Below are 12,021 nucleotides of genomic sequence, written 5' to 3'. Positions count from 1 at the left end.
CTCTATTCTTTATTATTTCCTGTCTTCTGCTGGTTTGGGGTTTCATTTGCTGTTCTTTTCCAAGTTCTTTAAGGAGGAAGGTTAAGTTGTGTATCTGAGATCTTTCTTCCTTCTTTAGGAAGGCCTGGATTGCTATTTACTTTCCTCTTATGACCGCCTTTGCGTCTCAGAGGTTTGGAGTGTGATGTTATCATTTTCATTGGCTTTCATACACTTTTTAATTTCCTTTTTAACTGCTTGGTTAGCCCATTCATTCTTTAGTAGGATGTTCTTTAGTCTCCAAGTATTTGTTACCTTTCCAAATTTTTTTCTTGTGGTTGATTTTGTGTTTCATAGCATTGTGGTCTGAAAACATGCATGGTATGATCTGGATCTTTTTGTACTTGCTGAGGGCTGATTTGTGTCCCAGTATGTGGTCTATTCTGGAGGATGTTCCATATGCACTGGAGAAGAATGTATATCTGCTGCTTTAGGATGAAATGTTCTGAATATATGTGTTAAGTCCATCTGGTCCAGTGTGTCATTCAAAACCATTGTTTCCTTGTTGATTTTTTGATTAGATGATCTGCCCATTGGTGTGAGTGGGGTGTTGAAGTCTCCTACTATTATGGTATTACTATTAATGAGTTTCTTTATGTTTGTGATTAATTGATTTATATATTTGGGTGCTGCCACATTTGGCGCATAAATGTTTATAATTATTAGGTCTTCTTGGTGAATAGACCCCTTAATTATGTTATAATGCCCTTCTTCATCTCTTGATATGGTCTTTATTTTAAAGTCTAGATTGTCTGATATAAGTATGGCTACTCCGGCTTTCTTTTGTTGACCATTACTATGATAGATGGTTCTCTATCCCCTTATTTTCAATCTGAAGGTGTCTTTAGGTCTAAAGTGGGTCTCTTGTAAACAGCATATGGGTGGATCTTGTTTTCTTATCCATTCTGTTACCCTATGTCTTTTGATTGGAGTATTGAGTCCATTGATGTTTAGAGTGAGTACTGAAAGATATGAATTTATTGCTATTATGTTGCTTGTAGAGTTAGAGTTTCTGGTGGTGTTCTCTGGTCCTTTCTAATCTTTGTTGCTTTTGGTATGTATGTATGTATGTATGTATGTATGTATGTATTAGTTAGTTAGTTTTTAACCTTTTCTCCCCTCAGAGAATCCCCCTTAAAATTTCTTGCAGGGCTGGTTTAGTGGTCACAAACTCTTAATTTTTGTTTGTCTGGGAAACTTTTTATCTCTCCTTCTATTTTGAATGACAGCCTTGCTGGGTAAAGAATTCTTGGCTGCATATTTTTCTGATTCAGCACATTGAATATATCTGCCTCCTCCTTTCTGGCCTGCCAAGTTTTTGTGAATAGGTCTGCTGCAAACCTGATCTGTCTTCCCTTGTAGGTTAAGGATTTTTTTTCCCTTGCTGCTTTCATGATTCTCTCCTTGCCTGAGTATTTTGTGAATTTGAGTATGATATGCCTTGTTGATGGTCGGTTTTTGTTGAATCTAATGGGAGTCCTCTGTGCATCCTGGATTTTGATGTCTGTGTCTTTCCCCAAGTTAGGAAAGTTTTCTGCTATGATTTGCTCACACAACCCTTCCACCCCTATTTCTCTCTCTTCCTCTTCTGGGACCCCTATGTTTCTGATGTTATTCCTTTTTAATGAGTCACTGATTTCTCTAATTCTTAAATCATGCTCTTTTGCCTTAATCTCCCTTTTTTTTCTGCTTCATTATTCTCCATACGTTTGTCCACTATATCACTGATTCTGTGTTCTGCCTCCTCCACCCTTGCTGCCATGGCATCCATTCGAGATTGCAGCTGTTATAGCATTTTTTTATTTCACCTGACTAGCTTTTACTTCTTTCATCTCCACAGAAAGGGATTCTAATCTGTTTTTGGCTACCAGCTAGTATTCTTATTATCGAGATTCCAAATTCTGGTTCAGACATCTTGCTTGTATCTGTGTTGGTTAATTCCCTGGCTGTCATTTCTTCCTGCTCTTTCTTTTCTGGTGAATTCCTTCGTTTTGACATTTTGAAGGGAGAAAAGGAGTTAGTGCGGTAGACAAAAATTAAAATTAAAAATTAAAATAAAAAAATTAAAATTAAAAATTTAAACCCACACACACACAATATCAAATAAATGATGCTAGATCTTAGGTGTGTTTTGGTCTCGGTGTTGAAAGTGGCTTGGTAGATTAGAGAAAAAAGGTGAAAAAAAGAAAAAAAAGGAAATCGTCTGAAAATTTGAAAGAAAGATTACATCTGGTAGACTAAAATGAAATGATGGAAGTAAAATAGAATTGAAAAAATGTACACAAAAGTAAAAAGTATAGTAGAAAAAAAAATAAAGAAAAATATTTTTAATAAAAATTGAAAATAAAAATGCATTTTTTTCTCTTTCTATATTCAAGAAAAAGAAAAGAAACAAAAAAGAGAAAAGAAAAAAAAATAAGGAAGAAAATTGAACAGTTGGACCGGCCAACAGACTGAAACACAGCTGAAACCACTCCGCCCTCCCCTAGAAGTCAAACCCATGAAGCGCTCCACAGTTCACAGACCAAGCAGGCGGTGAGACCTGTGCTCCTGAAGAGTGAGGCTGGCCCAGCTCAGCGGGGCCCAGTGCAACGGCTCCACTCTCCACCAGATGGTGCTGCCAGCCCACTGGGGTGGATTGCTGCAGTGCCCATGCACAGAGCCGTGAAACCACGTCACCCAGCCACCCAGTCTCCAGCATCAGAACCCTGTTCTTCCGATCAGCAATCACGCACCTGTCCTTTGTCCTCGGCCTCCACCCAACCCCCACTTCTACACTGTCAGTGACCAAGCCCCGGGCAGCACCCCTCTCCCGAGCCCTGCCCCAGATGCGGTTGCCTTCCCCTGCCCCCCACCTCTGAGGGTCTGTGGCCCTTACTGATCTGCCCCACTCCGGAGGGTCCCACCAAGCAATGGCCAGATGCCAGCTGTACTCAGGAACTCCGGGGACTGCACTGCTGCTGATGCCCAGAGACCACTGCCAGGTGCCAGCCCACCCCAGAAAAAGTTTGCGAGGCAGTGTAGCAGCAGCGCCCTAGGGACCGTGGAAAAATCACAACACACACCTGGCACCGGGCTTCACCCCCAATGACCCTGCTCCAGCACCAGCAAAGGAGGCCACCCTCTGGGGTCTGCTGGGCCCAGGTGGCCTCACAGCCTCCACCAAATGTCCCTCTAGCAGTGGAACTGCCTCTCCTCCTGTGGCCCGAGAACCTCCCAGATCCCACTTTATTCCCTGGGACCCACCTCTCCCACCAGAGCACCGCGAGGCATGGAGCTACAGAGCCCCAGACTCCCTGCTCCTGCCCCCACTCCGCCCACAGTCCCAACGGAATTCAAACCCTCTCCCTTCTCCCTCCCACCCCCAGGTCAGTCCCTGCAGCTGTCTCCAATCCTCCACCCTCTGTCCGGCCGCCTGGGGAGGGGTGCCCTTCCCACACTCTTACCCGCCCCTGCCATGCAAAAGTGGCCCCCGACATCTGCAGCTTCCCTTCCCAAGTTCACCCCTCCATGACCCGCACTGCTGAAGTCCATGGCCCAGGCCATGCAGACTGCCGTGTCAATCCCCAGATCAGTTTCTAGGTGCAGCAGGATGGTCCAGTGTTGGTCTGGCCTCACTCCACAGACACGAGATACACAAAAAACCTCCGTGCTGTTCCGCCATCCCAGCTTTCCCCCCTCCCCCCTCCCCCCACAACTTCTAAACTTAATGTCATTTCATTCTGAACATGGTAAGTTTTTCTTCTCTTTTTATTTCATTGGTGCAAAGAAATATTACTTAAGATACAAAGTAATAAAGGAGGAAAGATCAATGTCTGTTCCAATCTAAACACTCTAGATTCAAGATTTCCAATTTATTTCTCATTCACACTGACATATGACCTTGACTTAATTGTCAGAACCAGTAGTGAACAGAGTGAAGTGGTCTGAAAGAAGTAGGGCTCTGGAGACCCACCAGCAGGGACCAGACCGCTAATTTGGGGTTGAGAGATTGCCATCAACAGGCAATTGTGCCATTTCTGTGCTCTGGGCAATCAAAAGCTCTCAGAGGACAGAGGGAAAAAGAGAGATAAGGGACAGGATAGAAATATGGGTTGTGCAGAGAGGAAGGGGACTTAAGATCCTTCATCTTCCCTCCCTTCCTCTCCCCCTCCTTTCCTTCTTTCCCAGAAGTAATATACCTTTTCCTGTAGGAGAAAGTGGGAGACATCTTTGGATGTTCAATGGTAGGAAGGCAGAAATTTCACTCTGATCTGGGACTCATTTTATTATTTCTATATCTGTTTATACCTAAAAATATTGAACTGATTTCTTAAGGTCTCTATATTTCTTTTTTTTTTTTTTTTAAATTTTTTTTTTCAACGTTTATTTATTTTTGGGACAGAGAGAGACAGAGCATGAACGGGGGAGGGGCAGAGAGAGAGGGAGACACAGAATCGGAAACAGGCTCCAGGCTCTGAGCCATCAGCCCAGAGCCCGACGCGGGGCTCGAACTCATGGACCACGAGATCGTGACCTGGCTGAAGTCGGACGCTTAACCGACTGCGCCACCCAGGCGCCCCGGGGTCTCTGTATTTCTGAATGTACTTTATTAGCAGAAATTGTGATATAAAATAATATTTCTATGTTTTTTTTTCAAACTTCAATTTTGTAGAGACATAGGTTTGAGAAGAGAAGACCATAGTTTTTCAATAATGAATACAAATGTTAGTAGTTCTTATTTCTTTCATTCACTCATCGAGTAACTTATTAAACAAACCTTTATTGTGTGCTTTTTATGTTTCAGCCACTGCCTTAGGCTCGGGAGATTCAGCAATGATACTATGTCTGTAACATTTAAATTGTCTCATTGTTCCATAAAGGGAAGGTTGATGTAATGGGGTGTATTTGCTAGGCATTCTTTGTATCAAGAAATAGTTTTAGTCATTCCTGCTCAGTAAACTCCGAAGGGTCAAACTATATCTATTGTTAGGGTACATGTTGCAAAGAAGGAAGCTGGAATGCTTCAGGAACACCAGTACAGAAACCTTGTGCCTTAGCCTAATTGAGAGGGTCAGAATCTGAGGCAGCACTAGGGATAAGCAGCTAGACTCATCTGATCTCCAAACTAATGTTCTGCCATTTATGTGCTCTATTGGTCTTCATGTCTTTGTGCATGTTCTTCTTCCTACTGATACTGTTTGTCATCAGCATCTTCTCTATTTTATCCTTCCAATACCATTGGGCTTTTTTTTTTTTTTTTAAATAATTTATTGTCAAGTTAGCTAACATACAATGTGTACAGTGTAGTTTTGGCTTTGGGAGTAGATTCCTGTGATTCATCACTTACATACAACACCCAATACTCATCCCAACAAATGCCCTCCTCAATGCCCATCATCCATTCCCCCCCCCCCCCCAATTCCCTATCCCCATCAACCCTTAGTTTGTTTTCTGTATTTAAGAATATCTTATGGTTTGCCTCCCTCTCTGTCTGTAACTTATTTTCTTTCCCTTCCCTGATGGTCTCCTGTTAAGTTTCTCAAATTCCACGTATGAGTGAAATCTGTCTACTTCTGAGTGACTCATTTCACTTAGCATAATACCCTCCAGTTCCATCCACGTTGTTGCAAATGGCAAGATTTCATTCTTTTACATTGCTGAGGAGTACTTCATTGTACATATATACCACACCTTCTTTATCCATTCATCCTATGGACATTTAGGCTCTTTCCATAATTTGGCTATTGTTGAGAGTGCTACTATAAACATTGGCATGCATGTGCTCCTATGAATTAGCACTCCTGTATCCTTTGGATAAATTCCTAGTAGTGCTATTGCTGGGTCGTAGGGTAATTCCATTTTTAATTTTTTCAGGAACCTCCATACTGCTTTCCAGAGTGGCTGTACCAGTTGGCATTTCCACCAGCAGTGCAAGAGGGTTTCAGTTTCTCCACATCCTCACCAACATCTGTTGTTTCCTGGGTTGTTAATTTTAGCCACTCTGACTGGTTTGAGGTAGTATCTTAATGTGGTTTTGATTTTTATTTCCCTGATGATGAGCCATGTTGAGCATCTTTTCATGTGTCTGTTGGCCATCTGGATGTCTTCTTTGGAAAAGTGTCTATTCATGTCTTCTGCCCATTTTTCACTAGGTTATTTGTTTTTTGGGTGTTGAGTTTGGTAACTTCTTTATAGATTTTGGATACTAACCCTTTATCTGAAATGTCATTTGCAAATATCTTTTCCATTCAATTGGTTGCCTTTTAGTTTTGTTGACTGTTTCCTTTTCAATGCAGAAGCTTTTTATCTTGATGAGGTCCCAATAGTTCATTTTTGCTTTTAATTCCCTTACCTTTGGAGACGTGTCAAGCAAGAAATTGCTGTGGCTGAGGTCAAAGAGGTTGTTGCCCGTTTTCTCCTCTAGGGTTTTGATGGTTTCCTGTCTCACATTTAGGTCTTTCATCCATCTTGAGTTTATTTTTGTCTATGGTGTAAGAAAAGTGGTCCAGTTTCATTCTTCTGCATGTTGCTGTCCAGTTCTCCCAGCACCATTTGCTAAAGAGACTGTCTTTTTTCCCTGCTTTGTCAAAATTAGTTGGCCATACATTTGTGGGTCCATTTCTGGGTTCTCTGTTCTATTCCATTGGTATATGTGTTTGTTTTTGTACCAGTACCATACTGTCTTGGTGATGGCAGCTTTGTAGTAGAGGCTAAAGTCTGGGGTTGTGATGCCTCTATCTTTGGTTACCTTTTTCAACATCACTTTGGCTATTTGGGGTCTCTTATGGTTCCATACAAATTTTAGGATTGTTTGCTCTAGCTCTGTGAAGTATACTGGTGCTATTTTGATTGAGATTGCATTGAATGTGCAGATTGCTTTGGGTAGTATTGACTTTTTAACAATATTTGTTCTTCCAATATGTGAATGTGGAATATTTTTCCATTTCTTTGTGTCTTCTTCAATTTCTTTCATAAGCTCTCTATAGTTTTCAGCATGCAGATCTTTTACATCTTTGGTTAGGTTTATTCCTAGGTATTTTATGGTTCTTGGTGCAATTTGTAAGTGGGACTGATTCCTTGATATCTCCTTCTGTTGCTTCATTATTGATGTTTAGAAATGCAACCCATTTCTGTACATTGATTTTACACCCTGTGATTTGCTGAATTCATGAATCAGTTCTAGCAGGTTTTGGGTAGTCTTTCACATTTTCCATGTAGCATCTCATGCTATCTGCAAAAAGTGAAAGTTTCACTTCTTTGCCAATTTGAATGCCTTTTATTTCATTTTGTTGTCTGAATGCTGAGGCTAGGACTTCCAACACTGTGTTAAACAACAGTGGTGACAGTGGACATCCCTGTCGTGTTCCTGATCTCAGGGGGAAAGCTCTATGTTTTTCCCCATTGAGGATGATATTAGCTGTGGGTCTTTCATCTATGGCTTTTATGATGTTAAGGTATGTTTCTTCTATCCTGAATTTCTTGAGGGTTTTTATTAAGAAACGATGCTGTATTTTGTCAAATGCTTTTTCTGAATCTGTTGACAGGATCATGTGGTTCTTATCGTTTCTTCTATTAATGTGATGTATCACATTGACTTATTTGTGAATACTGAACCTGCTCTATAGCCCAGGAATGAATCTCACTTGATCATGGTGGATAATTCTTTTAATATACTGTTGAATTCAATTTGCTAGTATCTTGTTGAGAATTTTTGCCTCTATGTTCATCATGGATATTGGCCTGTACTTCTCCTTTTCAGCGGGGTCTTTGTCTCATTTGGGAATCAAGGTAATGCTGGCTTCATAGAATGAGTATGGAAGCTTTCCTTCCATTTCTACTGTTTGGAACAACTTGAGAAGAATAGGTATTAATTCCACTTTATATGTGGTAGAATTCCTCTGTGAAGGCTTCTGGCCCAGGACTCTTATTTGTTGGGAGATTTTTGATAACTGATTCCATTTCTTCACTGGTTATGGGTCTGTTCAAATTTTCTATTTCTCCTCATTAGAGTTTTGGTAGTGTGTAGGTGTCTAGGAATTTTTCTATTTCTTCCAGGTTGTCCAGTTAGCTGGCATATAGTTTTTTTATAGTGTTTTCTAATACTTGTTTGTATTTCTATGGTATTGGTTGTGATCTCTCCTCTTTCATTTTTGATTTTATCTATTTAGATCCCCTCTCTTTTCTTTTAGAGAAGTCTGGCTAGGAGTTTATCTGTTTTGTTTATTCTTTCAACAAACCAGCACTTAGATTCATTGATCTGTTCTACAGTTTTGTTTTTGTTTGTTTGTTTGTTTTGATTCTATATTGTTTGTTTCTGCTATAATTTTATTAATCCTCTTCTGCTGGCTTTGGGCTTTCTTTGCTGCTGTGTTTCTAGTTCCTTTAGGTGGGAGGTTAGATTCTGTATTTGGGATTTTTCTTGCTTCTTGAGATAGGCCTGGATTGCAATGCATTTTCCTCTTAGAACTGCCTTTGCTGTATCCCAAAGGGTTTGGACTGTCATGTTTCCATTTTCATTTACTTCCATATATTTTGTAATTTCTTATTTAATTTCCTGGTTGATCCATTCATTCTTTAGTAGGATATTCTCTAACTTCCATGCATTTGGAGGCTTTCCAAATTTTTTCTTGTGGTTGATTTCAAGTTTCATAACATTGTGATCTGAAAATATGCATGGTATAATCTCAATCCTTTTATATCAGTTGAGGGTTGTTTTGTTACCCAACGTGTGATCTATTTTGGAGAATGTTCCATGTGCACTCAAGAAAAATGTATATTCTGCTGCTTTTGAATGAAAAGTTCTGAATATATCTGTGAAGTCTATCTGGTCCAGTGTATCATTCAAAGCCATTGTTTCCTTATTTATTCTATGTCTAAATGATCTGTCCATTGTTGTAAGTGGAGTATAAAAGTCACCTATAATTACAGAATATTATCAGTAAGTTTGCTGATGTTTGTGATTAATTGATTTATATATTTGGGCACTGCACCTTGGGGGCATAAACATTTATAATTTTTAGCTCTTCTTAATGGAAAGACCCTTTAATTATGATATAATGCCCTTCTTCATCTCTTGTTATAATCTTTGGTTTAAAACCTAGTTTGTCTGATATAAGTATGGCTACTCCAGCTTTCTTTTAACATCCAGTAGCCTGATAGATGGTTCTCCAGCCCCTCATTTTCAATCTGAAGGTGTCCTCAGGTCTAAAACGAGTCTCTTATAGGCAGCATATAGATGAATCTTGGTTTTTTATCCATTCTGATACTGTATGTCTTTGGATTGGGGCATTTAGTCCGTTTATATTCAGAGTGATTATTGAAAGATATGAATTTAGGGTCATTGTGTTATCTGTAAGTTTCATGCTTGTGCTGATATTTCTGGTCCTTTGTAGTCTTTGCTGCTTTCCATTCACATAGTTCCCCTTTGGATCTCTTGCAGGGCTGTTGTAGTGGTCGTGAACTCCTTTAGTTTTTATTTGTCTGGAAAAGCCTTTATCTCTCCTTCTATTCTGAATGACAGTCTTACTGGATAAAGGATTCTTGGTTGCATATTTTTCCTATTCAGCACATTGAATATTTCCTGCCACTCCCTTCTGGCCTGCAAAGTTTCAATGGACAGGTCTGCTACTACCCTTATGTGTCTTCCCTTCCAGGTTAAGGTCCATTTGTCCCTAGCTGCGTTCAGAATTCCCTATTTTTGTATTTTGCCAGTTTTACAATGTTATGTTGTGGTGTTGACCTGTGTTTGTTGATTTTGAAGGCAGTTCTCTGTGTCTCCTGGATTTGGATGTCTGCTTCCTTCCCCAGATTTGGAAAGTTAATCAGCTATAATTTGTTCAAATAAACCTTCTGCCCCTTTCTCTTTCTTTTCATCTTCTGGAATTCCTATGATACAGATATTATTTCATTTCACTGAATCACTTAGGTCTCTGAATCACTTGTGGTCTAGTAGCTTCCTATCCCTTTTTTTCTCAGTTTCATCATTTTCTGTAATTTTATCTTCTATTTCACCTATCCTCCCCTCTGTTTCTTCCATCCTTGCTGCCACTGCATCTAGTTTATTTTGCATCTAACTTACAGCATTTCTTAATTTTTTTTTTTTTAATTTTTTTTTTCAACGTTTATTTATTTTTGGGGGAAAGAGAGAAACAGAGCATGAACGGAGGAGGGGCAGAGAGAGAGGGAGACACAGAATCGGAAACAGGCTCCAGGCTCTGAGCCATCAGCCCAGAGCCCGACGTGGGGCTCGAACTCACAGACTGCGAGATCGTGACCTGGTTGAAGTCGGACGCTTAACCGACTGCGCCACCCAGGCGCCCCAGCATTTCTTAATTTGTGTTAGGTCCTTGATCTCTGCAGCAATAGATTCTCTGCTGTCTCCTATGCTTTTTTCAAGCCTAGCTATTAGTCTTATGACTATTACTGTAAATTAATGTTCAAATATATGGTTTACATATGTTTTGAACAATTCTCTGGCTGTCATTTCTTCCTGGAATTTCTTTTGAGGAAAATTCTTCTGTTTTGTCATTTTTGCTAGTTTTCGGTCTTTTATGTGTTTTAATAGTTTGTTATGTGCCCCGCATTTGCAAGTACTACTGTATTAAAAAGGGATCATACCCTGTCCAGGGCCTGGCACTTCAGGAAGTGTTTTTGGAGTGTGTTGCATGCCCTCTGTTGTTGTGTCTTTGGTTGCTTGATCTCACTGCTTGTAGTGGTGGATTGGACCTTCCACTAGGGGTGCTTTGATTTGTTCATTGAAGTAGCCTTGGCAAAAAGGAAAAAGGCTGGGGCAGGGAGAAGTTTTTTCCCATACAAAGAGAGAAAGGACAGGGGCAGAAAAAAAAAAGACCACGCAGAGAATCAAAGAAACTATAAGTCCTGGCACCTGGGTGCCTCAGTTGGTTAAGCTTCTGACTTCGGCTCAGGTCACGATCTCCTGGTTCATGAGTTCGAGCCCCACATTGGGCTCTGTGCTGACAGCTTAGACCCTGGAGCCTGCTTTGGATTCTGTGATTCCCTCTCTCTCTCTCCCCTTCCTCCACTCATTCTCCGACTCTCTGTCTCAAAAAATAAAACGTTAAACAAAAAGAAACTACAGGATTAATCCACAGAGAGTGAGAGGAAAATAAAGAAGAAGGAGATAGAGAAAAAGTGTAAAAAGAATAGAGTAAAAATGACTGATTAAACAACCAGAAAAGAGAAGGAAGAAAAGAAAGAAGGAAAAAAAGAAAGAAGTAAAGAAAGAAAGAAAGAAAGAAAAGAAGAAGAAGAAGAAGAAGAAGAAGAAATATGTATGATAAGAATTGATCAAAAATGAAATCAGAAATTATGAGGCTGATTCCAAAGGGGGAAGAAAAAAAAGATGGGAGTAGAAAGAAAGAGAAGAGAAAAGAGAAGAGAAGTAAAGAAAATAAAGGAGAAAAAAATAATGATAGTTAAAAAAAACAAAACAAAACAAAACAGATCAACATGTAAAACTCACCATGCCTGGGATCGGTGGCTGTGCTGGTCTGGTGGAGAGGCTGTCTGGTTGCTCAGTGTCCTTCCAGTTCCAGTAGATACACAGCTACCAGCACAGAGGGGTGGGGTTTGGTGTAGGCGCCCCCCGCCCCCTCCACTGGGGCCGCTGTCCTGTACCCTGAAGCCCCACCATGTTGGTGTTGGGGAGAAAAATGGCGACTCCCCTACCTCTCCTCCCGGACTGGGTGTCCCAAACCACGCTGCGTAGGCAGCCCTCGAGAGCAGCGCGGCTTGTCCTGCTCCACAGTCTCCCATGCCTCCTGGGTGCTCGGCTGGATTTCAAACCCTGATATTTTAAAGGATCCCGCACCTTACGGACCTGTTTCTGGATAGTGCCATTCCTCCCAGTCGACAAAGGGCCTCTAGTTGGTGCCTGCAGGGTCCTTTGTCTTTGGGGGGGGGGGGCGATTTACCCTCTTCCCACAGTACTTAAGGGAGGGGACTGTTCTCTCTCAGTGTGCCTCTGAGATCACTACCCAC

Source organism: Herpailurus yagouaroundi, unplaced genomic scaffold, assembly GCF_014898765.1.
Source record: "Herpailurus yagouaroundi ecotype Mexico unplaced genomic scaffold, PumYag 29, whole genome shotgun sequence".
Taxonomy (NCBI): Eukaryota; Metazoa; Chordata; class Mammalia; order Carnivora; family Felidae; genus Herpailurus; species Herpailurus yagouaroundi.
Note: the sequence above shows the minus strand (reverse complement) of the source record.